The sequence below is a fragment of the Schistocerca gregaria genome, chromosome 1 (assembly GCF_023897955.1).
Source record: "Schistocerca gregaria isolate iqSchGreg1 chromosome 1, iqSchGreg1.2, whole genome shotgun sequence".
NCBI lineage: Eukaryota > Metazoa > Arthropoda > Insecta > Orthoptera > Acrididae > Schistocerca > Schistocerca gregaria.
In genome coordinates, this window is record NC_064920.1 from 1,196,035,626 (window position 1) to 1,196,051,090 (window position 15,465).

At 42.6% G+C, this 15,465-nt stretch overlaps 1 non-coding gene across 1 annotated transcript; it reads left to right on the forward strand.

Moving 5' to 3' along the window:
- The first annotated feature begins 363 nt into the window (after positions 1-363).
- On the forward strand, positions 364-438 carry Trnas-cga (transfer RNA serine (anticodon CGA)). The gene has a single exon. It is a non-coding gene; the product is annotated as a tRNA-Ser (tRNA).
- Positions 439-15,465: the final 15,027 nt, after the last annotated feature.

The window sequence follows — 15,465 nt, forward strand, 5'->3', positions numbered from 1 at the left end:
AAGTTTGGAAGGTAGGAGACGGATACTGGCAGAAGTAAAGCTGTGAGTACCGGGCGTGAGTCGTGCTTCGGTAGCTCAGTTGGTAGAGCACTTGCCCGCGAAAGGCAAAGGTTCCGAGTTCGAGTCTCGGTCGGGCACACAGTTTTAATCTGCCAGGAAGTTTCATACCAGCGCACACTCCGCTGCAGAGTGAAAATCTCATTCTGGAAACATCCCCCAGGCTGTGGCTAAGCCATGTCTCCGCAATATACTTTCTTTTAGGAGTGCTAGTTCTGCATGGTTCGCAGGAGAGCTTCAGTAAAGTTTGGAATGTAGGAGACGGATACTGGCAGAAGTAAAGCTGTGAGTACCATGCGTGAGTCGTGCTTCGATAGCTCAGTTGGTAGAGCACTTGCCCGCGAAAGGCAAAGGTCCCGAGTTCGAGTCTCGGTCGGGCACACAGTTTTAATCTGCCAGGAAGTTTCATATCAGCGCACACTCCGATGCAGTGTGAAAATCTCCTTCTAGTTTATGTTTAGACCGACGTCCCCTCATTTGGTTTATTTCATCATCCATTATTATCACTGCTGTCGGGTGTGGCCGGCATTTGGATGGGTGACCGTCCGAGCCGCCATGCGCTGTTGCACTCAGCCTCGTGACGCCAATTGAGGAGCTACTCGACCGAATAGTAGCGGCTATGGTCAAAGAAAACCATCATAAGGACCGGGAAAGCGGAGTGCTGACGCCACGCCCCTCCTATCCGCATCCTCAACTGAGGATGACACGGCGGTCGGATGGTCCCGATTGGCCACCTGTGGCCTGAAAACGGAGTGCTCTCTCTCTCTCATTATTGCCACTGCACAAGCCGCGATCCCAACAACGTCAGCCATATTTAGCAAATATCGAGGAACAAGGCATTCAAATGCGTACATGAGACAAAATGTCTAGCTACTCGTCTGTAGACAGTCCCTTTACTATGTCTACAGACAAATCGCTCGATTTTGTGTAGAAGCGTGTACTTACCTTAACACGTAGGGCTTTTGGCATGTAGAACACTACGTACAGACCTTCAAGTCAAATCCAAAGAGACTGTATAAGATTCACGATAGGAAATCGAATATCCAAGTCATAATGATTCTTCGTAAACGTAATACCACATGGTGCTAGTTGAACTTACAAATAATAAATATCAGTTTAAGTTGGACTCAACAGTTTCGCTTGCTGAAATCGAACTGCCGTAAACAGACTAAAATATAAGACCGATGCCGCTCTTTCTTCTATCGTGAACCTCATTAACACGGTCAGGAAGTACGCTGTTCCTGATAGAAACAAACCTGAACTACATGTACGAGTTGTGATCGCATTTCTTAGATTAGTAAACAAACTATTTTGGTATCTATCTGTTACGTGTATTTCCTTTCGTTCTATTACACGTACAGTTGGACGAATGGAGGCTCCTTGAAACCAACAGAACAAAAATCACAGTTAATAACTACGTGCTGTGTTCGCGTAATGCACAATAACTGGCTCAGATACCGATAAACTGCTTCGAAAATATTCTCCATGGAACATTGCTATTTGTCAATAGTTAATGTCACATTTCAGCACATTGTGAGATGTACATTACATAAAGGTAACCTTTGTGATCCACGACCCTCCATAATACAGAAACTGAAGTGGCCAAATGCTAGAGACACTCGACACTTATTCGAGATGTGCGCGGTTCCTTAAACCATTTGCTGGATGTGCCCTTGTCTACTTCAGCATGGTCATGGTGAATTTCCTTTATTTCCAGTTTGTTCTTCTTCAAAACTTTCCTCTTCCAGCAAAACGAGATTCCTGCATTTCGTCTACTACGTGATACCATACACAGTCTGTCCAAAGAGTTCTGACACTGATTTTATTTCTGGCGTACAAGCGACATCCACGCATTAACTGTGGCGGCAGCTCGAGCTAATATGTGTAATCGACAGATGTGCATTCGACCACTCAGTTGTGAGAAGGCAGTTTGAAGTAGTGGACATACGACTGCAGTGTGTCAGCGTTGTTGTGTCACAAAATGGAACAGAGTGGCGTCTCTAAATCATTCTAGAGAAAGTGTGAAGGATGAGAAAAGTGTGTAAAGTTGTTACCGCACACCTTAACTCCCGAACGAAAGCAATGAAACGTGGATACCTGCCGTAACTTGATTGCAATGCAAAACTTGGACAAAATTTTTTGTAAAACTATAATCACGGAGTTTATCAATATGAACGTAGCATAACCGAGATTCAAGCCAATGTTACGCGCGAGTTGAATAAATAAGAACTCTTCTGACGGTTTCAGATGGCTCTATGAACGTTTTGTACTCATGAGGGCGAGAGGGGACCAGATTATGTAGAACACTTGAAGCATTAAAACTAACACCTTAAATTTTCGCTATCTCTTGTTAAACCAGACTAAGCTTTTTGCACTGACGTCGCGGTTTGATGCTACGTGTGTCGTTTCTCCTGTTCCTAAATACTTTCGTCATTCTTTGAGTTTCTCTCAATCCATACTCCGTGCTCAGTAGGCTAAATATTCCATCAATCACGTCCTGAAATTTTTTCCCACTTCGAGAGAGGATAGCACTCTGCAACAATGAAAATCTATATCGATTGAAAATCGCCAATTCCTATCAGTTCTAATGTGCTGATCGCGACTATGGCAAAGACAGTTCAAAATTAGCTCTAGTTTCCACTTTACTATGTTTTATTACTGTGAGATAATTATATACGGATTTTTATGTTAAGTTAAAAATCAAATATTATAATGGTTTGTCAAAGTCATCACAACTAGTAACAATGGATTATATTATTGTCCCTGGTTTACTTGTGTGCAATAGTTTGGATATAAACATTTTGATACCAATTTTACTGGTCTTTTGTCTCCCTCCTCATCAACTTCAGTAACTTTATTAATGCATGTAACAAATTTTTTCATTTGTTCCCAGATTAACTACCAGTTTTTCAAGTCGACTGCTACTGAAGTGAACAAAATTGCCACGAGTTTGTGTTAACAGTGCTGACACATTTTGCTATGTATGTGGAGAAGTGTTATTTGCTTCACAAAAACAGCAAATAACTCCATTGATTAAAGAAGCTTACAGTTGTTATTTTGGGTGCAAAACAGGTGATCAGGATAAACCCTGGGCTCCACATGTGATCTGCAATACTTTTACCAGCAACCTCAGGAGCTGGATAAATGGGAAAGGATGTTCAATGTCCTCCGCAGTGTTCATGATCTGGCGTGAGCCAACTACCCATGTCACTGACTGTACTTTTGTATGGTTCCTCCTATTTGATGGGATCATACAAGGCGATGAGAAGCATGCATGGGAATGTTTTAAGACAGTCTGTTTCAGCTCTTAGGGAATAAACGAGCAATAAATTACCAGATTGCAGATAACATGTCATCTTATATAAAACTTGGTTTCAACATATCTTCGAAAATTGTTGTTCTTACATAGTCATCTTGACTTCTGCCTCAAAGATGGTGGTGCAGTAAGTGACGCACATAGGGAGTGATTTCATCAAGATATTGCCACATTTGAGAAGAGGCATGCCCGATTGTGGAGCCCTACTGCTTTAGACGATTATTGCTGGATTGTCATGAGGGATGTTCCCGAGTATGTGTATAAGCGTCAAGCCAAGCGAAAATGGTCATCTTCTGAATTTATCTCTAAACAAAATAGGTAATTATGTATACTGGTCATATGGACATTTAACACTTGTAATCCTTTATATACATTTGTGACCAGCTAATTTATGTATTTTCTTTTATGCGTTACATAGTTCTGGTACAAAGTAGACTTACAAAGTATTTTCATTCATGTAATATTATCTTCATTTTTTCTTAATATTTGACTTTTGTACGACCAGAATCGCACTGAAATTTATCAATGCATAACATATAACATAATTCAAGTAATTATTCACTTAAAATTTGTTATTTTGAATCTTGGAACATGAATGCATATTCAGTTAGTGAGTTATTTATACAAAAATGTAAATTACTTTTTTTAAAGAAATAGAGCTAAATATTTATGAAGATGATGATTTTGTATCATTTTTTCCGAATAAATATAAGTAGCTTAAAATAAAGCAATTTACACACTTTCACCTCAAATTTGTTGTTCAGAGCAGTTAGTCTTACAATTGCTATAGTTTCACAATGAATTTACATCCCACTTCTGAATCTATCTTTTGTTTCCCTTATTGCAGGCTGAGTGAGGTGGCGCAGTGCATGGCACACAAGACTCACATTCGAGAGGCCGGCCGTTCAAATCCCCTTTCGGCCACCCTGATTCAGGTTTTCCGTGATTCCCCTAAATCGCTTAAGGAAAATGCCGGGCTGGTCCTTCTCCATCCTTCCTTAATCCGAGCTTGTGCTCCGTCTCTAATGACATAGCTACCAATGGGACGTTAAAACTGTTGTTCTTTTCTTCCTTCCTTATATCAGGCTGAACGGTAGAGAGGATAGAGCGGGTCCCATTTGACGCCCTTTCAATCTGAGCAGTTCACTCTTGATGTCCTGGTCCATATACGTATTCTATATTACACATCGTCCCTATAGCATCCATCTATTTTTCTGAGGATTTCAAACACTTTTCACTTATTTACAACAACGAGCCTTTTTTTCTGTTTAGGTCGACAAATTTTGCAAATGTTTCACAATTTTACTTAAGCCTTGCTTCCATTATGAATCGAGGCGTCGAAAGTTCCCATATGGTGCCCTTACCTTGACTGAAACCAAACTTATAGCCATCCAAAAGATCAATTTTTTCCATTCATTGATCCACATTCTCGAATGCGAACTTCCTCTGGTCTCCAATGACCTACATGACAACGAGACTTTGGACCCTACAATTCCATCATCCTTTCTCTTCTTCGCTGCTTTCCAGCTGGCTGCTGCTGCAACGCTTAACCTCCTTGTGCAACCTCTGCTTCTACCATGGCGCCTGTCCCGCTACACCTTCCTCAATGGTCTGGAGAGTATATGAAGCGGTCTGAACCTTTTTTTTGTGCCTTTCTCCCGCATCTGCGCAGGGTCGGCGTGGTTGTTACGGATTCAAGGGGCGGATGGTTGCCCTTCCTATCGCCACCCCGTTACCCTCCGAGACGTAATGTGTGCACGCCAACTGTTCTCGTGTATCGTTATTCATGTGAAGATGTTTGGAGGTTTTCTAAATGTTTGCGAATCGTGGAACTGAAGCGGGACGTGAGTGAGTGCTAGTCTGTATCCAAAGAATTTTGTAGTTTTTAAAGAATGGAAATTCTGAGAAAAAGAAACACACAAAGCTTATTTGTTTTGTAAATAGAAAACGCCTTCTCTTGCTGCACAAAGCTTAATTTTGTAAACATCTGAAAGTCGTAGAGATTAGGAATCTGGTTTCCTAATTTTTTCCAGTGGGTGCATAAATTGTATTATCTCTGTAAACTGAGGTTAAAGATATATACGTTTCTAAGTTTAAAGAAAGGTTCCATACTTAACTTCTTACATCACTATCTGCTGGAAACGTAATAGAAATTTTTTCCTCCTTTGCCCACACCTGCAAACTTCGCGTGAATCCGTATTTTGGCGGCTGGTCCCGGCGGAGGTTCGAGTCCTCCCTCGGACATGGGTGTGTGTGTTTGTCCTTAGGATAGTTTAGGTTAATTAGTGTGTAAGCTTAGGGACTGATGACCTTAGCAGTTAAGTCCCATAAGATTCAACACCCATTTGAACATTTTGAACATATTTTGGCCGCGCGAGGTAGCCGCGTGGTCCAGGGCGCCTTGCACGGTTCGCACGGTTCCCCACGTCGGAGGTTCGGCATGGGTATGTGTCCTCAGCGTAAGTCAGTTTAAGTTATATTAAGTAGTGCGTAATCCTAGCGACCGTTGACCTCAGCAGTTTGGTCCCACTGGAACTCACCATAAAGTTCCAAATTTTCCAATCCATATTTTGCGTTTCACATATTTAACCGTTTCTTCCATTCGGTGTTCCTCACATAACTCACGTGTTTTTACGAAATAGTTTCTGTAGTGCCTTCCGTGCAGTGTCACCGAAGCACTTCCTTTTAATAGTTGGACCTCTCGTTCCAGATTTCCTCTTCTTTACTTCGATTACCTCTTTTGCACCGCCTGCTCGTAGGTTCACCGCCTCCTGGCTACGCCTTCAAGTTTTGCATGGAGTTTTCATCATTTCCAACGGATTCGGACACAGTTGTTCGATATGTACCTTCAGTCCTCTTTTTGCCTGCCATGGCTTCTACTGCATTGAAATTGTGGGGAAATCCGCTTCGTGTAGTAGTGTCAAACGCAAGTTTTCTTACGTCCGATACGCTAAAACCAGAACAACGTATCTTCAAGTATGCTATTAATATTCGCGTTCAAGTTCGTTAGAAACACATTACTACGGCCAAGCACTTTTATATCCCTGTTTCCATTTTTGTTTCTGTTTCCATTAGGCCTTTTAATTGTTGGCTTAGGCACATTTTATAAGCACATTCATTTACTCCGTGACCCCCATTTAGATATGCTGTTACAGCTGAATACAATTCTTCTGATCTCCACTTTCAGTAATGCTGTCATGTTGTCATACTGTAATGCAAATTGTTGTTGTTGTTGTTGTCTTCAGTCCTGAGACTGGTTTGATGCAGCTCTCCATGCTACTCTATCCTGTGCAAGCTGCTTCATCTCCCAGTACCTACTGCAACCTACATCCTTCTGAATCTGCTTAGTGTATTCATCTCTCGGTCTCCCTCTACGATTTTTACCCTCCACGCTGCCCTCCAATGCTAAATTTGTGATCCCTTGATGCCTCAAAACATGTCCTACCAACCGATCCCTTCTTCTAGTCAAGTTGTGCCACAAACTTCTCTTCTCCCCAATCCTATTCAATACCTCCTCATTAGTTACGTGATCTATCCACCTTATCTTCAGTATTCTTCTGTAGCACCACATTTCGAAAGATTCTATTCTCTTCTTGTCCAAACTAGTTATCGTCCATGTTTCACTTCCATACATGGCTACACTCCAAACAAATACTTTCAGAAACGACTTCCTGATACATAAATCTATATTCGATGTTAACAAATTTCTCTTCTTCAGAAACGCTTTCCTTGCCATTGCCAGTCTACATTTTATATCCTCTCTACTTCGACCATCATCAGTTATTTTACTTCCTAAATAGCAAAACTCCTTTACTACTTTAAGTGTCTCATTTCCTAATCTAATTCCCTCAGCATCACCCGATTTAATTTGACTACATTCCATTATCCTCGTTTTGCTTTTGTTAATGTTCATCTTATATCCTCCTTTCAAGACACTGTCCATTCCGTTCAACTGCTCTCCCAAGTCCTTTGCCGTCTCTGACAGAATTACAATGTCATCGGCGAACCTCAAAGTTTTTACTTCGTCTCCATGAATTTTAATACCTACTCCAAATTTTTCTTTTGTTTCCTTTACTGCTTGCTCAATATACAGATTGAATAACATCGGGGAGAGGCTACAACCCTGTCTCACTCCTTTCCCAACCACTGCTTCCCTTTCATGCCCCTCGACTCTTATTACTGCCATCTGGTTTCTGTACAAATTATAAATAGACTTTCGCTCCCTGTATTTTACCCCTGCCACCTTTAGAATTTGAAAAAGAGTATTCCAGTCAACATTGTCAAAAGCTTTCTCTAAGTCTACAAATGCTAGAAACGTAGGTTTGCCTTTTCTTAATCTTTCTTCTAAGATAAGTCGTAAGGTCAGTATTGCCTCACATGTTCCAACATTTCGACGGAATCCAAACTGATCCTCCCCGAGGTCTGCATCTACCAGTTTTTCCATTCGTCTGTAAAGAATTCGCGTTACTATTTTGCAGCCGTGGCTTATTAAACTGATAGTTCGGTAATTTTCACATCTGTCAGCAAATTAATTAACTTAAATAATTTATGATAAAGGGCTTATAAAAAAATTGGGCTCATCATTTCCAAACGTTAGATAGCACTAATAATACGAAACGCATGTTTTAACTCTCACTATACAGTTATTTCCTTAAACCGGAGTCTTTTAGCTGTACGTTATAGGCAGTGTCGCCATTTCATCCCTGTCAGGTTGTTACAAACTAATCACACTGAGAACGGATTCTTCACTGTCTGAAAACTATGGTAATTTTACGTACGTTCACTCACAAATATTATGTCGCCACTTATCTTATGACAGTAATTATTTTCCCCACATGCGCAAAAAGTTAGATGAAAACTATAACAAAATCAAAGCTGTCTTCAGACGACTCAAAAAACTCGTAGCTTAAAATGTTATTCCAAGAAGCACGTAATTCACTAAGATCTCAGCAACTGTCGGGTCGTAAAAGAAGTACGAATTTTATAGTAGTGGTAGAAATTAGGGGCCCATACAGCACAGTCAGTTCTCCCCCACTTCCCAGAGTGAATCTTTCATTTTCAACGGAGAATTACAGAAAGAGGACATGGAAACAAAATAGTTAAGCTTCCAGGCAGCCCATCTTCACCTTCTGTTATGTTCTGGAACATGGTCCGAACACACACCTCGCAACATTTTCTTCACCATTAGTTCAGCGTGAGATACAGAGTAGTACAGTTGGATTCCCACTTCCTAGAACCAGCAACGAGTGACCACCACAAACCTAAGATTAGCAAACCTTGAAGAAGCTACATCCACACTTACATTTCAACTACACACTGCAAGTCACCCAAGTTGCCCCACAATGTGTGGCGCAACCTACCCACGGCACATCTATCATTTCCCCCTTTCGTTCTTACTTTCGCGAATGGTATGTGGGATGAGCGAAAGGCCGGCAAATCTCCCACAGAGCATCAAATTTATGCGAGACAAGTGTGGAAGGAAACAGTAAGTATCCTGCCTCTTCTGCAGACGTAGGCTCCTCGGGTTTCAGTCACAAACCTCTCCATGTCGTGCAACGCCTCTCTTGTAGCCTTTGCCACTGTAGTCTGTTAAGCACCTCCGCAACGCTCTCACGCCGACTGCTGCCCAACTGATGTTCCATAAGCCACTTCTCTCGTTTATATTTCCATGGGATTGTCCCACCCTGGTATTCACTGCCACTTATATCACTCCCAACAAATGTCCGTAGATATTTTACGAAAGATACTCGGTATCACATATGCAAGGACCATGTACGGCTGGCCATCCCGCAAGCGTGCTATGTGTGTGGGTGGCGCGCTTATCGAGGCTCAGCCTGCCTCAGCTTTGCTCGATCCTCTCGGATGTACCCGGCACGGCGCGACATTACATTTACAATTACAGGTGGCGTTTTCTCGGTCGGCACAACTCCATTTCGGAAAAATTGTGGTATCAACGTTGTTTAAGCTTCGCTGCATGTTCACGGTATTAATGATGTTCACTGGTCCAGTGGCTGTTTGCATAAAAAGAGGCAGTCTCGCTCTCTATCGCTAGACGCATTAAATAGAATGGGAATTGCAGAAGAGAGGGACCAGAATTATGAATATCTATTCTGCAGTCGCATAATCGACGGGTATTGCCGATTTTCTATGAAAGCACATTGCAATGCAACGCAGAAAGAAATTTAAGATTTAGTTGACAACGAAAGTACAAACAAATACATTCAGCGACAGACGGGATTCAATGCTGTGTGCATCAAGAAGCAATGTGTGATAAATTAGCACGCATGGAGGACATGAAGAAATTGTAGGTACGAATAGTAAAATTTCTGTAGTTGCAGGCGATATTCCACTGTCAGTTACAAAAGTTTTTGATGGAAATAAACGAAGAGTATGGTTACTTTATGTGTTACTGCAGAGTACATTGTTTAAGTCAAGGACTTTCCTGGACTCATTTTTCGATTCAAAGCCCTCTACTATTAACTTTAAAAGGAAAAATGAGTGCAAGAACAAAAACCCGCTCTGTAGCGGCACATTTGAAGTCTTCACCTTTGAATGAAGCGCTGGCTCCCACCATACGCAGCACTGCTCGCTATTTTTCAGAAATAAGTCTCAGTCAACCTTTTGGCATTCTTGCCCTTTTTATTTGCTTTTGTCATAAGCTACTGCTTTTTCATCATTTTCATTGCAAAACAAACTGAGAATATAATCACCTAGATAAACCGAAGAGTCATAGACCTGATGGTACAGCCAACCAACAGAAAATGTTATATCTAACCAAAAGGATGCATCAGTTTGTACGTAGTAATTCAACCAATGTAGTCCAGGTACGTAATTCTGACTGGGAAGAAATCACGTATGGGATCCCTGAAGGCTTAGACTTAGGTCCACTATTCTTCCTCATATATGTAAACAATCTTTCGTCCAATACAAAACAAGCCGAATTAGTTCAAAACATGGCTCTAATCACAATGGGACTTAACATATGAGGTCATCAGTGTCCTAGACTTAGAACTACTTAAACCTAACTAACAAAAAATTGTTCAAATGGCTCTGAGCACTATGCGACTTAACTTCTGAGTTCATCAGTCGCCTAGAACTTAGAACTATTTAAACCTAATTAACCTAAGGACATCACACACATCCATGCCCGAAGCAGGATTAGAATCTGCGACCGTAGCAGCCGCGCGGTTCCGGACTGAAGCGCCTAAAAACGCTCTGTCACAGCGGCCGGCTCAGAATTAGTTCCTTTTGCAGATGCCACAAGTATTGTGATCAATCCAAGCATACATACAGAAACAGAAGAAATGGTAAACAAAGTTCTTAAAAGGACCATTAAATGGTTTTCTGCAAATGGTCCCACCCTCAATTTTAAAAAGAATTAACACCTTCAGTTCTGCACATCTAGGATAAGTGTAACATCTGGTGAGGAAATAATGAATAGAGTGGAAACTTGAAAATTCTTAGGTATTCACATCGATGACATCGATGAGAATTCAAACTAGGAGAAGCACATTTTGGAGCTCCTAAAACGAGTTAGTTCAGCCACATTTGCACTTATAATTATTGCAAATCTTGGGAAGAGGCAAATCAGTAAGCTGACATATTTTACATATTTTCATTTAGTAGTCTCATATGCAATATATTGTGGGGTAACTCATCTCTAAGAAAGAAATTTGTCCTAGCTCAAAAACGTGCCGTAAGAATAATATTTGATGTTCACCCAATATCATCTGTCTAAGGAGGTGGGCATTCTGACTACTGCTCCACATTATATTTAGTCCTTCATGTCGTTTGTTGCAAATAACACACTATAATTCAAAAGGAATAGTGATGTATATAACTACAATATTAGAAGCAAAAATAACAGTCCTTACCCCACATTAAGATTGTCTTTAGCACAAAACGGGATGTACAGTGCTGCAACAAAAAATTTTGACCACTTACCCAGTGATGCAAAGTGTCTGGCAGAGAGAAAAAGAAAATTATTGTAAAATGTAAAGGGTAGCATGTAGGAACTACAGACACACTTCCGGGGGTTTGTCGGTCGGAAATGCTGCCCTGTCGTCATGGATCTGTATTCTTATTGTAATATGTAAAGGGTGGCATGTAGGAACTACTGACAGACTTCCGGGGTTTGTCTGTCGGAAATGCTGCCCTGTCATCATGGATCCGTGTTCTTATTGTAATATGTAAAGGGTGGCATGTAGGAACTACCGACAGACTTCCGGGATTTGTCTGTCGGAAATGCTGCCCTGTCGTCATGGATCCGTGTTCCTATTGTAATATGTAAAGGGTGGCATGTAGGAACTACCGACAGATTTCCGGGGTTTGTCTGTCGGAAATGCTGCCCTGTCGTCATGGATCCGTGTTCTTATTGTAATATGTAAAGGGTGGCATGTAGCAACTACCGACAGACTTCCGGGGTTTGTCTCTCGGAAATGCTTCCCCTGTCGTCATGGATCCGTGTTCCTATTGTAATATGTAAAGGGTGGCATGTAGGAACTACCGACAGATTTCCGGGGTTTGTCTGTCGGAAATGCTGCCCTGTCGTCATGGATCCGTGTTCTTATTGTAATATGTAGAGGGTGGCATGTAGGAACTACCGACAGACTTCCTGGGTTTGTCTGTCGGAAATCCTGCCCTGTCGTTATGGATCCGTGTTCTTATTGTAATATGTAAAGGGTGGCATGTAGGAACTACTGACAGACAACCAGGGTTTGTCTCTCAGAAATGTTGCCCTGTCGTAATGGATCCATGTTCTTATTGTAATATGTAAAGGGTGGCATGTAGGAACTACCGACAGACTTCCGGGGTTTGTCTGTCGGAAATGCTGCCCTGTCGTCATGGATCTGTGTTCTTATTGTATTATGTAAAGATGGTATGTAAGAACTACCGACAGACTTCCGGGGTTTGTCTGTCGGAAATGCTGCCCTGTCGTCATGGATCCGTGTTCTTATTGTAATATGTAAAGGGTGGCATGTAGGAACTACCGACAGACTTCCGGCATTTGTCTGTCGGAAATGCTGCCCTGTCATCGTGGATCTGTGTTCTAATTGTAATATGTAAAGGGCGGCATGTAGGAACTCCCGACAGACTTGCGGGGTTTGTCGCTGCCCTGTCGTCATAGATCCGTGTTCTTATTGTAATATGTAAAGGGTGGCATGTAGGAACTACCGACAGACTTCCGGGGTTTGTCTCTCAGAAATGCTGAACTGTCGTCATGGATCCATGTTCTTATTGTAATATGTAAAGGGTGGTATGTAGGAACTACCGATAGACTTCCGGGGTTTGTCTGTCGGAAATGCTGCCCTGTCGTCATGGATCCATGTTCTTATTGTAATATGTAAAGGGTGGCATGTAGGAACTACCGACGGACTTCTGGGGTTTGTCTGTCGGAAATGCTGCCCTGTTGTCATGGATCCGTGTTCTTACTGTAATATGTAAAGGGTGGCATGTAGGAGGTACCGACAGACTTCCAGGGTTTGTCTGTCGGAAATGCTGCCCTGTCGTCATGGATCCGTGTTCTTATTGTAATATGTAAAGGGTGGCATGTAGGAGCTACCGACAGACTTCCAGGTTTTGTCTGTTGCAAATGTTGCCCTGTCGTCATGGATGCGTGTCCTTATTGTAATATGTAATGGGTGGCGTGTAGGAACTACCGACGGACTTCTGGCGTTTGTCTGTCGGAAATGCTGCCCTGTTGTCATGGATCCGTGTTCTTATTGTAATATGTAAAGGGTGGCATGTAGGAGCTACCGACAGACTTCCAGGGTTTGTCTGTTGCAAATGCTGCCCTGTCGTCATAGATTCGTGTTCTTATTGTAATATGTAATGGGTGGCATGTAGGAATTACCGACAGACTTCCAGAGTTTGTCTGTCAGAAATGTTGCCCTGTCGTAATGGATCCGTGTTCTTATTGTAATATGTAAAGTGTGGCATGTAGGAACTACCGACAGACTTCCGGGGTTTGTCTCTCGGAAATGCTGCCCTGTCGTCATGGATCCGTGTTCTTATTGTAATATGTAAAGGGTGGCATGTAGGAACTACCGATAGACTTCTGGGGTATTTCTGTCGGAAATGCTGCCCTGTCTTCATGGATCCGTGTTCTTATTGTAATATGTAAAGGGTGGCATGTAGGAACTACCAACAGACTTCCGGGATTTGTCTGTCGGAAAGGCTGCCCTGTCCTCGTAGATCTGTGTTCTAATTGTAATATGTAAAGGGCGGCATGTAGGTACTACCGACAGACCTGCGGGGTTTGTCTGTCGGAAATGCTGCCCTGTCGTCATTGATCCACGTTCTTATTGTAATATGAAATGGATGTCATGTAGGAACTACTGACAGACTTCCGGGGTTTGTCGCTGCCCTGTCGTCATGCATCCATGTTCTTTTTGTAATATGTAAAGGGTGGCATGCAGGAACTACCGACAAACTTCCGTGTTTTGTCTGTGGGAAATGCTGCCCTGTCGTCATGGATCCGTGTTCTTATTGTAATATGTAATGGGTGGCATGTAGGAACTACCAACAGACTTCTGGGGTTTGTCTGTCAGAAATGCTGCCCTGTCATAATGTATCCGTGTTCTTATTGTAATATGTAAAGGGTGGCATGTAGTTACTACCGACAAACATCCGGGGTTTGTCTGTCGGAAATGCTGCCCTCTGGTCATGGATCCATGTTCTTATTGTAATATGTAATGGGTGGCATGTAGGATCTACCGACAGACTTCCGGGGTTTCTCGCTGCCCTGTCGTCATGGATCCGTGTTCTTATTGTAATATGTAAAGGGTGGCATGTAGGAACTACCGACAAACTTCCGGGGTTCGTCTGTCGGAAATGCTGCCCTCTGGTCATGCATCCGTGTTCTTATTGTAATATGTAATGGGTGGCATCTTGGAACTACCGACAGGCTTCTGGGGTTTGTCGCTGCCCTGTCGTCATGGATCTGTGTTCTTATTGTAATATGTAAAGGGTGGCATGAAGGAACTACCGACAAATTCCGGGGTTTGTCTGTCGGAAATGCTGCCCTGTCGTCATGGATCAGTGTTCTTATTGTAATATGTAATGGGTGGCATGTAGGAACTACTGACAGACTTCCGGGGTTTGTCGCTGCCCTGTCGTCATGCATCCATGTTCTTATTGTAATATGTAATGGGTGGCATGTAGGAACTACCGACAGACTTCTGGGGTTTGTCACTGCCCTGTCGTCATGGATCCGTGTTCTTATTGTAATATATAAAGGGTGGCATGTAGCAACTACTGGCAAACTTCCGGGGTTTGTCTGCTGGAAATGCTGCCCTGTCGTCATGGATCCGTGTTCTTATTGTAATATGTAATGGGTGGCATGTAGGCACTACTGACAGACTTTCGGGTTTTGTCGCTGTCCTGTCGTCATGGATCCGTGTTCTTATTGTAATATGAAAAGGGTGGCATGTAGGAACTACCGACAGTCTTCCGGGGTTTGTCGCTGCCCTGTCGTCATGGATCCGTGTTCTTATTGTAATATGTAAAGGGTGGCATGTAGCAACTACCGGCAAACTTCCGGGGTTTGTCTGTTGGAAATGCCGCCCTGTCGTCATGGATCCAATTTCTTATTGTAATATGTAATGGGTGGCATGTAGGAACTACCAACAGACTTGCGGGGTTTGTCGCTGCCCTGTCCTCATGGATCCATGTTGTTATTGTAATATGTAAAGGGTGGCATGTAGGAACTACCGACAAATTTCCGGGGTTTGTCTGTCGGAAATGCTGCCCTCTGGTCATGCATCCGTGTTCTTATTGTAATATGTAATGGGTGGCATCTTGGAACTACCGACAGACTTCTGGGGTTTGTCGCTGCCCTGTCGTCATGGATCTGTGTTCTTATTGTAATATGTAAAGGGTGGCATGAAGGAACTACCGACAAATTCCGGGGTTTGTATGTCGGAAATGCTGCCCTGTCGTCATGGATCCATGTTGTTATTGTAATATGTAATGGGTGGCATGTAGGAACTACTGACAGACTTCCGGGCTTTGTCGCTGCCCTGTCGTAATGGATCCGTGTCCTTATTGTAATATGTAATGGGTGCATGTAGGAACTACCGACAGACTTCTGG